The sequence below is a fragment of the Bos indicus genome, chromosome 5 (genome assembly GCF_029378745.1).
Source record: "Bos indicus isolate NIAB-ARS_2022 breed Sahiwal x Tharparkar chromosome 5, NIAB-ARS_B.indTharparkar_mat_pri_1.0, whole genome shotgun sequence".
Taxonomy (NCBI): domain Eukaryota; kingdom Metazoa; phylum Chordata; class Mammalia; order Artiodactyla; family Bovidae; genus Bos; species Bos indicus.
The window spans coordinates 25278929-25295683 of NC_091764.1; the positions used below are offsets into that span (position 1 = coordinate 25278929).

At 39.0% G+C, this 16755-nt stretch overlaps 1 long non-coding RNA gene across 1 annotated transcript in view; it reads left to right on the plus strand.

Moving 5' to 3' along the window:
* Window positions 1-16755, plus strand: part of LOC139183071 (uncharacterized) — a 49631-nt gene that overhangs the window by 24633 nt on the left and 8243 nt on the right. The window contains exons 2-3 of the long non-coding RNA XR_011566537.1: window positions 15403-15459; window positions 16168-16319. This is a non-coding gene — a long non-coding RNA (uncharacterized lncRNA). The remainder of the gene's footprint in view (window positions 1-15402; window positions 15460-16167; window positions 16320-16755) is intronic.

Consider the following 16755-nt stretch of genomic DNA (forward strand, 5'->3'; position numbering starts at 1 on the left):
ACCCAGAGATACAACCCTGGTCTGCACTGTAGGCAGATTGTTTACCAACTGAGCTACCAGGGAAGCCTATGTCAAGAGCATAGCTTTCATGTAGAAATTCCTTCTGTAATTTCTCCAGCGAAGAGTTTTTAGGTTTGAAAAATACCTCATACAGTACAGCCCAGTAGATGATGGGGATGTCCTTGAGTCCCTTGCTTATTTCCCTCTGATCTTATTCCCCTTCCTAAGGTCCTGCTACTAGTAACAAAGAACTCACAGTCTCCAGAAGCAGGCTGTTTTAGGACCACTGTTGTTAACTTTCCCTGATGTTGAATGAGAATTAGTCTTCTGGTGGCTTCTTGTTTATCCTACAAGTGATTGAAAGAGCCACTTGAATAGATAGAAACAAGTCTTAATCTACTTCTGTTGTGTGTGATGGCAGAAGTATGCCCTCAGTAATCCTTACATTATTGAGAGTACTACTTTATGTAGTACTTTCATTTTTTGAAAGTGCTTTCTGTGTAACACATTGTATTTTGTCTTTCCCTCTTATCTGAGAGGGAGATAGTTTACATACTCACACACACACACACACAAAACCTTTATTATTCCCATTTTACAGACGAGAAAAGTTAGGTTAAATAACTTCAAAATCATCCAACTAAAATGTGACTGCATGGGCATTTAGGACTCAGTTTCCAAAGGATAAATGTCTGGGCTTTAGATCTTTGCTCTTTTTCACTGTAGTATGCTGAATATCAGGTCAAATGGATTACCTGTGGTAAAGAGTAGATAAAGTTACAGAACTTGTTTTGGAGTTGGAATCAGTCTTGCAGTCTTTGGTTTTGTTTCTGGTGCTTTTTGTAGTCTACCAGATGTCACTAGCTTGAAAGTATAAATTTGACTCATTTTCCTCAAAAGGCTTGCAGACAGTCATGCCCATTTGATCCTTTAATTTTAAAAGAACTGGTTGGTATCTTTATGAGTATATGGATGAAATACTGCTCCATACTACTATGCCTCTTAGTTGGAGATGATTCCACTCTAGGGATTCTAGTTTACCTGCTTTTAAGACATAGTATAAAACCCAGTTCTTTCCTTTGCCTGGCCAGTTCTAATGGAGCTTGGTGCTAAAACAACAGAATATGGTCTTTTCCCCAAAGGATTAGGGAGAGTAGCTAGCTAGGTTCAAGGATACATAATCGTGTCTTCAAATAGACAGGGTTTTTGCTCAGTTCAGTTCAGTCACTCAGTCCTGGCCAACTCTTTTTGAACCCATGGACTGCTGCACGCCAGGCTTCCCTGTCCATCACCAACTCCTAGAGCTTACTCAAACTCATGTCCATAGAGTCGGTAATGCCATCCAATTATCTCATCCTCTGTTGTCCCCTTCTCCTCCTGCTCTCAATCTTTCCCAGCATCAGGGTCTTTTCCAATGAGTCAGTTCTTTGCATCAGGTGGCCAAAGTATTGGAGTTTAAGCTTCAGCATCAGTCCTTCCAATGAATATTCAGGACTGATTTCCTTTAGGATTGACTGGTTGGATCTCCTTGCAGTCCAAGAGACTCTCAAGAGTCTTCTCCAACACCTTAGTTCAAAAGCATCAATTCTTCAGTGCTCAGCTTTCTTTATAGTCCAACTCTCACATCCATACATGACTACTGGAAAAACCATAGCCTTGACTAGATGGACCTTTGTTGGCAAAGTAATGTCTCTGCTTTTTAATATACTGTCTAGGTTGGTCATAGCTTTTCTTCCAAGGAGCAAGCGTCTTTTAATTTCATGGCTCCAGTCACCATCTGCAGTGGTCTTGGAGGCCAAGAAAATAAAGTCTGCCACTGTCTCCATCGTTTCCCCACAATTTGCCATGAAGTGGTGGGACTGGATGCCATGATCTTAGTTTTCTGAATGTTGAGTTTTAAGCCAACTTTTTCACTCTCTTCTTTCACTTTCATCAAGAGGCTTTTGAGTTCCTCTTCACTTTCTGCCATAAGGGTGGTGCCATCTGTGTATCTGAGGTTATTGATATTTCTCCTGGCAATCTTGATTCCAGCTTATGCTTCATCCAGCCTGGCATTTCACAAGGAGTACATCAAGGCTGTATATTGTCACCCTGCTTATTGAACTTATATGCAGAGTACATCATGAGAAACGCTGGGCTGGAAGAAGCACAAGCTGGAATCAGGATTGCCGGGAGAAATAACAATAACCTCAGATATGCAGATGACACCACCCTTATGGCAGAAAGTAAAGAGGAACTGAAGAGCCTCTTGATGAAAGTGAAAGAGAAGAGTGAAAAAGTTGGCATAAAGTTCAACATTCAGAAAACTAAGGTAATGGCATGCAATCCCATCACTTCATGGCAAATAGATAAGGAAACAGTGGCCGACTTTATTTTGGGGCTCCAAAATCACTGCAGATGGTGACTGCAGCCATGAAATTAAAAGACACTCCTTGGAAGGAAAGTTATGACTGCATATTAAAAAGACAGAGACATTACTTTGTCAACAAAGGTCCATCTAGTCAAGGCTATGGTTTTTCCAGTAGTTGTGTATGAATGTGAGAGTTGTACTATAAAGAAAGTTGAGCACCAAAGAATTGATGCTTTTGAACTGTAGTGTTGGAGAAGACTCTTAGAGTCCCTTGGACTGCAAGGAGATCCAACCAGTCCATCCTAAAGGAGATCACTCCTGAGTGTTCATTGGAAGGACTGATGTAGAAGCTGAAACTCCAATACTTTTGCCACCTGATGTGAAGAACTGACTCATTTGGAAAGACCCTGATGCTGGGAAAGATTGAGGGCAGGAGGAGAAGGGGACGACAGAGGATGAGATGGTTGGATGGCATCACTGACTCAATGGACATAAGTTAGGGTAAACTCTGGGAGTTGGTGATGGACAGGGAGGCCTGGGGTGCTGCAGTTCATAGGGTCACAAAGAGTCAGACATGACTGAGCGACTGAATTGAACTGAACTGAACTCTGCATTTAAGTTAAATAAGGAGGGTGACAATATACAGCCTTGATGTACTCCTTTCCCGATTTGGAACCAGTCTGTTGTTCCATGTCCAGTTCTAACTGTTGCTTCTTGACCTGCATACAGATTTTTCAGGAGGCAGTTCAGGTGGTCTGGTATTCCCATCTCTTTAAGAATTTTCCACAGTTTGTTGCAATATAGACATTAAATGGCTTTGGTGTATTTAATAAAGCAACAGTAGATGTTTTTCTGGAACTCTCTTGCTTTTTTGATGATCCACTGGATGTTGGCAATTTGAACTCTGGTTCCTCTGCCTTTTCTGAATCCAGCTTGAACATCTGGAAATTCACAGTTCACATACTGTTGAAGCCTGGCTTGGAGAATTTTGAGCATTACTTTGCTAGCATGTGAGATGAGTGCAATTGTGCGGTACTTTGAACATTCTTTGGCATTGCCCTTCTTTGGGATTGGAATGAAAACTGACCTTTTCCAGTCCTCTGGCCATCACTGAGTTTTCCAAATTTGCAAGTATATTGAGTGCAGCACTTTCACAGCATCATCTTTCAGGATTTGAAATAGCTCAACTGGCATTCCATCACCTCCTCTATCTTTGTTCGTAGTGATGCTTCCTAAGGCCCACTTGACTTCACATTCCAGGGTGTCTGGCGCTCAGCAAGTGATCACACCATCATGGTTATCTGGGTCATGAAGATATTTTTTGTATAGTTCTTTTGTGTATGCTGGCCACCTTTTGCTAGATATTGTTAATAAGTCAAATTTAGTTGATAGATAGAAAAGGTCAAGAAAAACCGAAGGCCTTTATTTTCTAATACATCCTAAACTCCAAATGCCACAAATACAATTTAAGTAAACATCAAGGCCCAAAACTTCAATCCCTAAAGGAACAGAAATAAATCAGAGTTCCCTGAATTCTCTTTCCCATCAGCCTCACCTGTCCACACTTCAGAGCCTTCTGAATTCTGACTTCACACTAATAGCTGACTCCGGTTCCACTCATCCAAAGCTTTCCATTTTGATCAGTTTAAATCCCTAAGGCAACTGCCATCAGAAGGCTAGGTATTGTGAGCTCACAAGGTCTGTGGGGGAGGGATGAGCTGGCCTGTGAGGACTCCCATCTCTAGGAGCTGGGCACTCAGCTTCAAACAAATCTGCATCACACTGGGGATTTCCACCCCTTTTTCTATGTCAGTGATCACCATTTGTCCCCAGGGTCTGGGGTTACAGGTCCTGGTGAGCCATTTTCATTTATCTTCTTTTTGTTTTTGACCTGCATTCTGCCTTAACCACCAACAATTATCAATTATTCGGTACCTTTTAGTTTGGTGGTGAATGCTGAGGCTTTGCTAGCCTTTCAGTTCTGACATTCAGGCTTTTTCTAAAGAAGAGGATCTCAAACATCAATTCCGTGATCTATCTCTGGCTAAAGTAGTTAGAGCTGGAGGGGGTTTCTGAGTCCAGATGTCTCCTTGAATTTTTTTGGTGTCAGGAAAGAGTGGGAAAAGCATAATTTTTCAGTGGTTTTGAATCTCTCTCTCTCATCTCTTAAACCTCTTTGAGAATCTTTCCGTCCTCAGAAAAATGCAGTTATAGAAATTTACAGACTTCCTGATACCCATGAATGTACCACCTCCAAGTTAGGAACCCTGTCTGCACTGGTGTCCTTCTAGAGTCTTACATGTTCTGATCTAACATGAAGGAATAAGTAGTGAATGTGGCTTTTGAGAAGCAGTAAGCTGATTTCCTCTCACTTTCCCATAATTTCCATGAGCATTTTTAACTTCATTTTTGAAATTCTGGGAGCACTGTGTACTCTGGCATTTTTTAGTGTAGTGTTTAGTCGCTCAGCCCTGTTTGACTCTTTGTGACCCCCTGTACTATAGCCTGCCAGGCTCCTCTGTCCATGGAATTTTCCAGGCAAGCATACTGGAGAGGGTAGCCATTCTCTTCTCCAGGAAGTCTTCCGGACCCAGGGAACGAACCCAGGTCTCCTGCATTGCAGGCAGGTTTTTTACTCTATCTGAACCACCATGGGAGAGATAATTTATTTCCAATTTGTTATTATATATTTTTAGCAACTTCAGTACCAACACTGTTTCATAACCTTTTTGGGGGAAATGAAGCTCTGAAATTTCTCCATCCTTTGCATGTGGCAGTAAGGTGACCTCTAGTAGACTTCTATGGTGGTTTCTGGGACATCCTGGAATAAGGAGCCATCACTGTTCCTGGAGGGACAGACCACTGAAATTAGAGCAGCTATTGAGCTATGTAGTGCTTGAAGTTCACTTGGATATACAGACATCTTCAAGGCCGAGGCTGGGGCAGGTGAAGGAGGTACATTTGAATGAACCAAGTTTCATCACTGGTTAAAAGGAACTTCAAGAGACCTTGAGTCCCTTGGAAGAAACATTTCTCTAAAGGACCAAAGATTAGGTTATGACCAACCCACTGGATTGATTTTAGAAGAAAAAAAAAAAGCTTTCTCTTTGAAATAATAAACAGGGAGAGGGATTTAAAGTCATAATGGGCTTTGTAGACAAACAGGAAGTAAGTATTCCACATGTTATGTTCTATTTTGAGTGGTGGGACATGTTGGTAGGAGGAAGAGAAGGAAACAAACATTTTAAAAGTTCCAGCTCAGGGCTAAATAGTTTCTCAATTTCCCAGTCTCTGTCTCTCTCACCCTCAGTCTGTACCTTTTATCCATCCTTACTCAACCACCAGAACAAGGCACACTCTGTTCACAGTCAGTGCCCAGGATCCACTCTGGCCACTTTAGGGTCATGCTTTAGATCATGTTTCCTGCCCACTGGACCTGCTTGACCTTGGTTATCTGCTTTGCTTTTTGAAACTCCTTAAGAGTGTTTACTGGATTGACTTCTCAGGATATGCTCACTTCTGCTTGCTCTGGGGAGGTTATGCTGCCTCAACTCTGTTCACAAGGACCCAAACCCTGGCAGCAGCTGAGCCACTCATGGTGGGAACAGCTGGTTTGGACATTTGGTTTGGGCCTTTTGTCTATTAATAATCCCCTGCCTTTGCCGCTTCTAACCTGGTATTTAGTCTTGAACCTGTGAGCCTGTTTCTCAAGTCACAGACTCCTGGCTTTGGTCCCGTGTTTAACACCTAGATCTCATCTAACTCTGCAGGGCTCAGGCTTCTTTAGTTAGGTCTGACCTTTTGGGAACCCTGTATAATGGGATATATGTTGTGTCTCCAGTATGACATGATTGTAGGTGTGCATGTGCGCTCAGTTGCTCAGTCATGTCTGACTCTGCGACCCCGTGGATTGGAGCCTCTCAGGCTCCTCTGTCCATGGGATTTTTCAGGCAAGAATACCGGAGTGGGTTGCCAGTTCCTCCTCATGGAATCTTCCTGACCCAGGGATCGAACCTGCATCTCCTGCATTGCAGGTGGATTTTTTTTTACCACTGAGCCACCTGGAATACAAAAACTTAATATCTACTATTCTCTTGATTAGCATTCAAAAATACTATTAAACCAAACTCTTATCATATGTTTAAATCCGAATGCCTTTTTCTAATGTTTAACATAAAAACCATAGAGATTTATTCCTAACATACAGAACATTTGAAAAGTCTAAATAATGGGTTAAAAAATAACAGGAGACAGAAGTTACATGTGAATTTCCTGTCGTGCTAAATTATTACAAACATTTGCCTGCTTGGTTCAGAATTTATTAATTCATCTCTTGTCTTTCCAGCTGCAGCAAGAACCTTCCAGAGAACCATGTTTATAGCTGTAGTCATTCATGATCTTAACAGTAAGGATCAGTGATCCTCTTCAGTAAATGACAGGTCAGAGAGTATTAATAACATAAATGGGCTCTGAAGTTGGCATCCACGAGGAGTTCAGAGATTAGTGGGTATGAATGGTTTAATGAAAGTTGACATATCACAGAATACTTCAAGTCTAGCTGGTGGTATAAGACTCCATCTAGGAATTAAGCTCATCAGGAGTAGGAAAATGGTTCATTTAGGTTTGCCACGATTGAATGAATCTATAAAGTATAGGCTTCTGTGTTCTTCTAGCATGAAAAAAATTAATTTTGAAACTATATATGAATCTACTTATAAAGTAAACTGAGACTATTCTTTTGAGTGTCAACACGATTTCTAATTTCCCATTGAAAAAGGGGAAAAAGTCATGAGTGGAAAAGCAGTATCTACCTCTTTATACTGAAGATTTGAAGCACTTGACTTTTCCCGTGGAAGTCCTTTCCTTAGTGCAGTTAGCCATAAGGGGGTGCTCTGGGATAATACTGTTCAGCAAAGCCTCATCTTTTCTACTTGGTTACCTGAAGAAAAATAAATGTGTAGGTTTGTGAGAAAGCATCAGTGAGATCTAGACTCACTAACCTTTGAAAGGTGTCAGTTTAAATTAGAACAATGAAAAGATAGTAAAAACTCTGTAAGATAACCAGTGTCATTTTGTGTGTACCCTTGTTTCTTTTTTAAAGAAATAACAATCACAGTAAGCCAAAATTGCACTCAAATTCTACTGGCTTGGGAACTAAAGCCTTATCTTGAGAACTGTTTCTTCTTTTCTTTTGGTTCTTTTTTGTGGTGTTATTTTCACTATGTCTCTGGCCAGTGCTGTGGGGACACAGTATAGTCGAAACTACTTTCTTCTGAAGTTCTGTCAGTGTTTCTGTAACCTCTTCTGTTAACTTCTGCGACATTTATTGACCAGTCCTGAGGGTCTGTTCTTGCCTTCCTGAGTGTGGGAGGTGACACAGTGAGGAGGAAACTTGATTCTGTTCTTATAGCCTGGAAGGGAAAATGAGAGGCAATCATAGTAGCTATTCTAAGCACAGAATGCTGTGAAGGACAGCTTACTAGTCAGGGTCACTAGCAGGACTTTCAGGGAGATGGCTACAACATCTGATGGCCAGAACAGAGAATCTTCATTGTTTTTGTCAAAAGAACTCACTAGGTTTTACCACAGGATGTCTGAAGGTGCTGGCTCCTTATGGCCTGAGTGGCAAAGAGCTCTGGATATAGCAGAGGGATAGAGAGAAATGTTATACCTTTTTCTTATAAAAGAGTAATTCTCTCTATATATTCCCTAAACCCATCTCCTCAGGTGTAACTTGGTAAGGCTTCTTTAGTCATCTCTGTATAGAATAGGGAAATGTATATAGAGGCTGAGGGTTTATCTAGTATACCTTGGGAGGTTTTTTTTAAATTGGAGAATAGTTACTTTACAATGTATAGTTTCTGCTGTACAGCCAAATGAATCAGCCACATGTATACATATATTCCCTCTTCCTTGGATTTCTTTTCCATTTAGTTCACCACGGAACATTGAGTAGAGTTCCTTATGCTGTGCAGTCAGTTCTCATTAGTTATCTATTTTATACATAGTAATGTATATATGCCAATCCAACTTGGGGAATTTTTAGAATAATGTCTATTCATCAGTCTTTAGTGTCCTCTTTGAGCATGGAATTAATTTTTTAAAAAAAGATATATCCATATCAGCATCCATATTTTAAAAATACATTTTTCTTAAATATATGTTGGGTTCCACTTCTGAGATTTGGTTACCTTTATGCTTTTTTTTTTCCCCTAGAGGTGATATAGAGAAATGAGGGAAAGAAAGAGTTCTAGGTAAAGGAAAATGTATATAAACTTTTTTCTTCCTTAAAATTTAAAATAGTATTTTCCTTGTTCTTTCCACTTGTGGGGAAAACTCCTAACTTTTTTTAGATTCTTGATTGTAATAGAATATCCTAAGGAAAAGGCTTTCTTTAAGAGTCTAGTATGAGAAACCCTAAGAGGTTATCAAATGTCAAAGAACTAAAACAAAGAGAGAAATGTTCTCTACGTGTTTTTTTCTTGCTGCTTTGCCATCTGTTTAAGATGTGAAATTTTAAAGTTTTAAGATTTTAAAATAAGCCATAGACCCCACATGGCTGATAGTTTCCTCACACATTTTGTGGACTGGTAAAGCATCAAAAGGGGATGTGCAGTCACTAAACTGACTCCTGACCTGCACACACATTTTTTTCCCCATCAATCATTTTGCACAGGACAGATGCTCTGGGGGCAGCTTTAGACCAAAAGAATGTCCAAGACGTGTGGGTGTGGATTTGGCCAAAGGTTTAGTTACCTGAATGTGGAGCTCAGATACCAGCTTGGTAACAGGCCACATTTTAATGAAAAATGCACATTCAGCATGGCATTGTGTTTTTCAAAGAGGTAATTCCCAGCCATGGAGAACACAAGGGAGAAACAGGGGAATCATGTGGAGCTGCTTTAAAACAGAGTTCTTGTGTATTCTGGATGGTGAGGCAGGGCTCACTAGTAGCCCTTGGAAAATTAGATGATGGAATTTTGCTAAGCATGATTGAGTTTTTTTGATCATCAGTCATAATTCTCCAAAAAGAAAAAAACCTGTATGATTGAATAAAGGAAAGACTTCAAAATTATAGTTGACTGTACTAGAAAAAAACTTTCTAAGAGGGGTATTCACATGCTAAGAACTATGAATAAGCAGAAAAACAAAAGTGTCCTTGTTCTATTTTTTAAAAAAAGAAAAGAATAGTGAAGAAAATAAAGTGACCAAAAAATCTTTACTTTTACATAAAAAGTGAAATATAAAAGTCTCTTAGAAAGAGTTCTGTTTCCTCTCAAGAAGTGTGTATGTGTTTTAAACCATTTGTGATCATCTAAGTACATAAGTGGCTTCCCAGATGGGGCTCTGGTGATAAAGAACCCACCTGCCAATGCAGGAGACGTAAGAGATGCAGGTTCAATCCCTGGGTTGGGCAGATACCCTGGAGGAGGAAATGGCAGTTCACTCTAGTATTCTTGTCTGGAGAATCCCATGGACAGAGGAACCTGGAGGACTATAGTCCATGGGGTCTCAAAGAGTCAGACATGACTGAAGCGACTTAGCGCACACACACACATAAGTGTATAAGCAACATAATTGAGGTTATTTTTTAAGAATGAGAGAAATGTAGAAATAGTAGACTCAGTCACTTTAAAAATTTTTATCTATTTATTTATTTGTTTTAGCCCCACCATGTGGCATATGGGATCTTACTTCTCTGTCCAGGGATTGAATCTGTGTCCTCTGCAGTGGAAGCACAGAGTCTTAACCACTGGACCTCCAGGGATGTCCCAGTCACTTATTAAATAGGAACAAAATGCTATTTGATAGTGTTAAGAAATAAGCATTTAATTTTATTATTATGGCTAGTTATACATGGCATTACAAACAGCAGTGGAAAATGGCTTGAAAAAAGGAAACGTATTAAGGAAGGTATTATATGTGAAGTAAAGAAGGTGAGAGTTTTAGGCTGCTAGTCAGTTTTATGATCAGCCCCTTCCTTCAGAAGAGCTAGGGTGCTCAGGGAATATGACATTAAGACATCAAGGAAGAATGAAGGAATCTTAGTGTTGTTTCATCTGAAGAAGGCAAGACTAGAAGAGTCAAGAGGGTGAAGAAGGATCAGGCTTCTTCTGGAAGGACCCTCCAAGTTGAATTTTGTTTAGTGAATGAAAAAAAAACATCATATTTTGGTTTAGTAGTGAGCTCTTCAAATAGTTGGCTATTGGGCAGTACGTTGTAGAGAAGATTTTAATATAAAGATGCCATACTGATAGGATAAAGCTTATGAGATAGAGATTTAGCCTCAATTATGCCAGAATCTTGACAGAAAAAACCCTCAAAACTCAGTTATTTGCAAAGATTGTGAAAATAAGTAAGCAAGAATTTTTTTTTCTGTTTGTACTCCCTTGTCTTTCTTTTTTTTTTTAATTTTATTTTATTTTTAAACTTTACATAATTATATTAGTTTTGCCAAATATCAAAATGAATCCATCACAGGTATACATATGCTCCCCATCCTGAACCCTCCTCCCTCCTCCCTCCCCATACCATCCCTCTGGGTTGTCCCAGTGCACTAGCCCCAAGCATCCAGTATCGTGCATCGAACCTGGACTGGCATCTCGTTTCATACATGATATTTTACATGTTTCAATGCCATCCTCCCAAATCTTCGCACCCTCTCCCTCTCCCACAGAGTCCATAAGACTGTTCCATACATCAGTGTCTCTTTTGCTGTCTCATACACAGGGTTATTGTTATCATCTTTCTAAATTCCATATATATGCGTTAGTATACTGTATTGGTGTTTTTCCTTCTGGCTTACTTCACTCTGTATAATAGGCTCCAGTTTCATCCACCTCATTAGAACTGATTCAAATGAATTCTTTTTAATGGCTGAGTAATACTCCATTGTGTATATGTACCACAGCTTTCTTATCCATTCATCTGCTGACGGACATCTAGGTTGCTTCCATGTCCTGGCTATTATAAACAGTGCTGAGATGAACATTGGGGTACACATGTCTCTTTCCCTTCTGGTTTCCTCAGTGTGTATGCCCAGCAGTGGGATTGCTGGATCATAAGGCAGTTCTATTTCCAGTTTTTTAAGGAATCTCCACACTGTTCTCCATAGTGGCTGTACTAGTTTGCATTCCCACCAACAGTGTAAGAGGGTTCCCTTTTCTCCACACCCTCTCCAACATTTATTATTTGTAGACTTTTGGATCGCAGCCATTCTGACTGGAGTAAGCAAGAATTAAACATGCATAATCTTTAGGTATAAAACAAATGTGTTTTTTTAAGCTCAATGCAATTTTTCAAAAAATATTCATTTTATGTATTTATTTGGCTGCAGCGAGTCCCACTTGTGGCATGCAGGATCTTCTACTCTTCATTGTGGCATGTGGGATCTTTTAGTTGCAGCATTTGGGATCTAGCTCCCTGACCAGGATCAAACCCGGGCCCCCTGCATTGGGAGCACAGAGTTTTAGTCCACTGGACTACCAGGAAAGTCCCAAAACAAATGTTATAAAATATTTTATTTACTTCTCAAGTGTTTGTTGAGTTGAATTAGGTTAAATGTTATAAGCCCATAAATATTTTATCCATTTTTTCATTCTAAATATAGTTGAGCCTATTTTCTATACTATAAAATAGGCATGCTAGATCTCAGTTTTAGGTAGGAAATCTTATTTCCACATTTAGCCTCTCTTAAATGATTACAAGTAACAATATAAAGAAAACTCGTTTGAGTTTTAACAACTATTGTAATAAGTTGAACCCCTTCTTGTTACCTACTCTGTAAGATGGAAACAGATGTCAAGGTCTAGAGCTTTCCTACACTTGGATTAAAAGAAAAACAACTCAGAAGAAAAACAACTTACTTCTTGTTCTAGAACGTCAGTGTTGGAACAATTGAGTATCTCTATGGGAAAAAAATTGACTTCTACCTCACACCTAGACAAAAATCAATACCAAGTAGATTTATGACTGAAATATGAAAGTCAAAACTATAAAGGTATTAGGAGAAATATAGGAGAATACCTTAAGCTTTAAATGAAGTGAAAGTCGCTCAGTCACGTCCAGCTGTTAGTGACCCCATGGACTGCAGGATGCCAGGCTTCCCTGTCCATCACCGATGGAGCTCCTGGAGCTTGCTCAAACTCAGGTCCATTGAGTCAGTGATGCCATCCAACTATCTCATCCTCGGTCGTCCCTTTCTCCTCTTGCCTTCAATTTTCCCAGCATCAGGGTCTTTTCCAGTGAGTCAGTTCTTCGCATCAGGTGGCCAAAGTATTAGAACTTCAGCTTCAGCATGAGTCCTGAATTCTCCAGGCCAGAATACTGGAGTGGGTAGCCGTTCCCTTTTCCAGGGGATCTTCCCAACCAGGGATCGAACCCAGGCCTCCTGCTTTGCAGGTGGATTCTTTACCAGCTGAGCTACCAGGGAAGCCCCCAAATGACATTAAACAAGCAGCAAAAGTCACTAAACATAATGGAAAAATGGACTACATTAAACTTTGTCAAAAGAAAACTTAAAAAGACAGAAAAGACACCACACAGAATGGAAGATTTTTGCAACCTGTAGGACCAGTCAAGTATTTATTAGTACCCAGAATAAAGAACTCCTTTAAAAAAAAAAAAAGACAAGCCTATAGAAAAAGACCAAAACATGTAACGGACATTTCATCATTTCACAATAAAGGATATCCAGATGGCTGGTGAAATTTATGAAAAAGGTTAGCAACCTTCTTTCTAACCAGGGCTGTGTAGATTAGTGGGATACCTTTACACACCCAGCAGAGTTGCAAAAATTAGTACATCTGACAATATCAGGGGTTGGCCAGGATAAGAAGTAGCTGGAGCTCTCATAGATTTCTAGTGGCAGTGTAAATGGGCACAACTGTTTTGGAAATTAATAGTGTGCATCATCAGGTAAGGATACTCATGTCCTATGACATAAGAATTCCAGTCTGAGAAATATACTGTGTGCTTACGTTCATCACAGTTCATGTTTAACAATTTTCATAGCAGCTTTGTCCCCAGTAGTCCCCAAATTGAAACGTCATAAATGTCTATTAGCTGTACAATGGAGAAATAAAAGGATATTTTAAAATGGAAAATTAGGCAGAAATGAAAATGAACAAATAGAGCTATAAGCAACAACGTGGAGCAAAAGAGAATATATGTAGTATGATTCAACTTCTATAAAATTCAAAAATAGCAAAGTAAATTGTATTGTTAAAGGATACATATATGGGTGGTGAAACGAAGAAAGGACATGACTATGATAAAAAATAAAGATAATGGTTAACTCTAGGGGGATGGGAGGGTAACAGAAGATCCATTCTCTAGAGTTAGCAAGTATAGATAATTTCTAGAAGGAACAAGGTATAGAAAGTTTATGAATTGAAAAGAAATTTTGTCTAAGAGAAGAGCTATCTATAATAAGGTATCATCTAGAGTTATCAGATCAAAATTCTGAAATATCTTAGAAAATAAATTCACATCCAAACCTATCTTAAGTTACTATGGGCTTATTTTACCTGAAATCTTATGAGAGTAGATTATTGGTAAAATTGTAGAATAGGCCAAAAATTTTCTTTGGCTCTTTGGCCAGCTCCTTTCATCTCATTTCTAAGTTATTTAATGAAGATGATAACTGCTCTCTTGACTTAAGGGATTAACTCTCCCAGGAATTTGTATTTTAAGAGATTTTTTTTCTAGAAGACTGAAAGGTTTTAAAGACTTCTAATAAAATCTCAGATAGTGGAATTTAAGCAACTTTAAAAAAAAATATGGAGCAATTTTTCACAACTGGACTCACTTTTAAGGTTTTATGAGTAACAGTCAGCCTCTGCTTGCAGAAGACCCACCAAAGAAGAGAGCCCTGTGCAGTTGGTTTCTTTTGAAATTGGCAAAGATTTAAAGCACTTTACCTGAAGTTTTTGCTCTGTAAGAGGTGAAATCTCTACTAACTCAATGATTTGTAAATAGAGATAATGCATTTTGGTTGTTCATGTATGAGATGGCTTTAGTTTTAGTTCAGTGAAATGAAATATAACCAGCCACCAAAGTATGAAACTTATATATCCTTCATAAAAGAAACTGAAAAATTATACTCCTGGCTACAGTGGAATGAATCTTTTTGATTTATAAAGTATAAATGATTAAGATCACTAATTTGGCAAAGTTATAAAAGATACATTGTTATGCATTAGTATAAGACTTCTATTGAATATAAAACCCATTCTTTAAATAATTATCCCCAAGACTTGATCATCTCATGAGATAGAAGCAATCATCGGAGAGTGCTAAATACCTAACTGATTGAGTAGGTAATTTGTGGAGCTGTACTTGCAATGAACAGAAGAATTTAAATAAGTTGGACTATATTCTAACTGTTGAATACCCCAAATTTGTTGAGTGGCAATAATTGCTAATCCACCTCAAAATTGTAGGTAAAAATATTCCTGTATTGGTTTAAATGTTAACTCAATAATATAAACAGTAAAGTACAGTTGACCCACGAACAGCAATGGGTTTGAACTGCACGGGTCCACTTATCTGTGGATTTTTTTCAATAGTGTTAATAATATAATATTACATGACTGAAGATTAGTTGACGCCAGGGTTGCTGAACCAGGGATACAGAGAAACTCAGAATATTGAGGGCTTATTATAATTTATATGTGGCTTTTCTAGTGCTCGGAGAGTGTGATGTTGAAGCATCTACACACACTAACGCACACACAGTCTCTTGATAATTTCATTAGTTTCCATTCTGAGTGGTCAGGGATACCTGTAATAGATTTCAAAGTGGTTAAGTATCCTAATGCATCCTTGTGTGTTTCAGAGTAGCCAATCTAGTTGTCATGGTTGATAATTTATTTTATACTTCTTTTATTTTCTATGAAAATCTCACAGGTGCACAAGGATATATATATTCTCCCCCAGAACATTTTTTTTAATTTAATTTTTATCTTAGAGTGTAGTTGATTTACAATGTTGTGTTAGTTTCAGGTGTACAATGAAGTGATTCAGTTATACATAAATTTATTCTTTTTCAGATTCTTTTCCCATATAGCTTATTGCAGAATATTGAGTAGAGTTCCCCGTGCTATACAGTAAGTCCTTATTGATTATTTTATACATAGAATATCTGTTAACCCCAAGCTCGTAATTTATCCTTCCCCCACCCTTTCCCCTTTGGTAACCATAAGTTTGTTTTCTATGTCAGTGAATCTCTTTCTGTTTTGTAAATAAGTTCATTAGTATCATTTTTTTAGATTCCACAGAAAAATAATATCATATGGTATTTGCATGTCTTTACACTAACAATGAAAGATCAGAAAGAAATTCCATTTACCATTGCATAAAAAAGAGTAAAATACCTGACTTCCTTGGTAGTCCAGTGGTTAAGGATCCACCTGCCACTGCAGGGGCATGGGTTTGATTCTGGTCTGGGAAGATTCCACACGCCACATGGCAACAAACCCCAGTGCTACAACTACTGAAGCTCACACACTCTAGACCCATGCGCTGCAACAGGAGAAGCCACTGCGATGAGAAACCTGTGCCCCGTAACTAGTGAGCAGCCCCTGCTCACCAAACTAGAGAAAGCCTGCGCATAGCAACAAAGGCCTAGTGCAGCCAAAAAAAAAAAAGAATAAACTGCCTAGGAATACGGAGAAGGCAATGGCACCCCACTCCAGTACTCTTGCCTGGAAAATCCCATGGCTGGAGGGCCTGGTGGGCTGTAGTCCATGGGGTCGCTAAGAGTCGGACACGACTGAGCGACTTTCACTTTCACTTTCACTTTCACTTTCACCTAGGAATAAACCTACCTAAGGAGGCCAAAAACCTGTACTTTGAAAACTATAAGATGCTGATAAAAGAAATTGAAGATGACACAAACAGATGGAAGGATACACCATGTTCTTGGATTGGAAGAATCAATATTGTAAAAATGACAGTACTACTTAAGGTAATCTATAGATTCAATGCAGTTCCTATTAAATTCCCTGGAACATTTTAAAGGGAAAAAAATTGAAGACAAACTAAAAGCTCATTATGGTGGGATGGCTGTATTATGGTACAGTGATAAAATGGGATACAATGATAAAATGAAAGAGCTAGATTTATAGTGTAAATGTAAAAGGATTCCTGCTCCTGCGACATTACCTTCTTCCAGCCTGGCCTCATCAGGAGTTGCCTACAATCAGATGAAGGGGAAGAGAAATCTAAGGCCTGGTTTATAGATGATTCTGTGGAACATGCAGGCACTGCTTGAAAATGGACAGCTATAGTACTACAAACCCTTTCTGGGACATCCCCTGAAGGATGGTGGTAAAAGGAAATCCTCCCAGTGGGCAGAATATCAAGCAGCACACCTGCTTGCTCAGTTTTTTTTTTTTTAATTG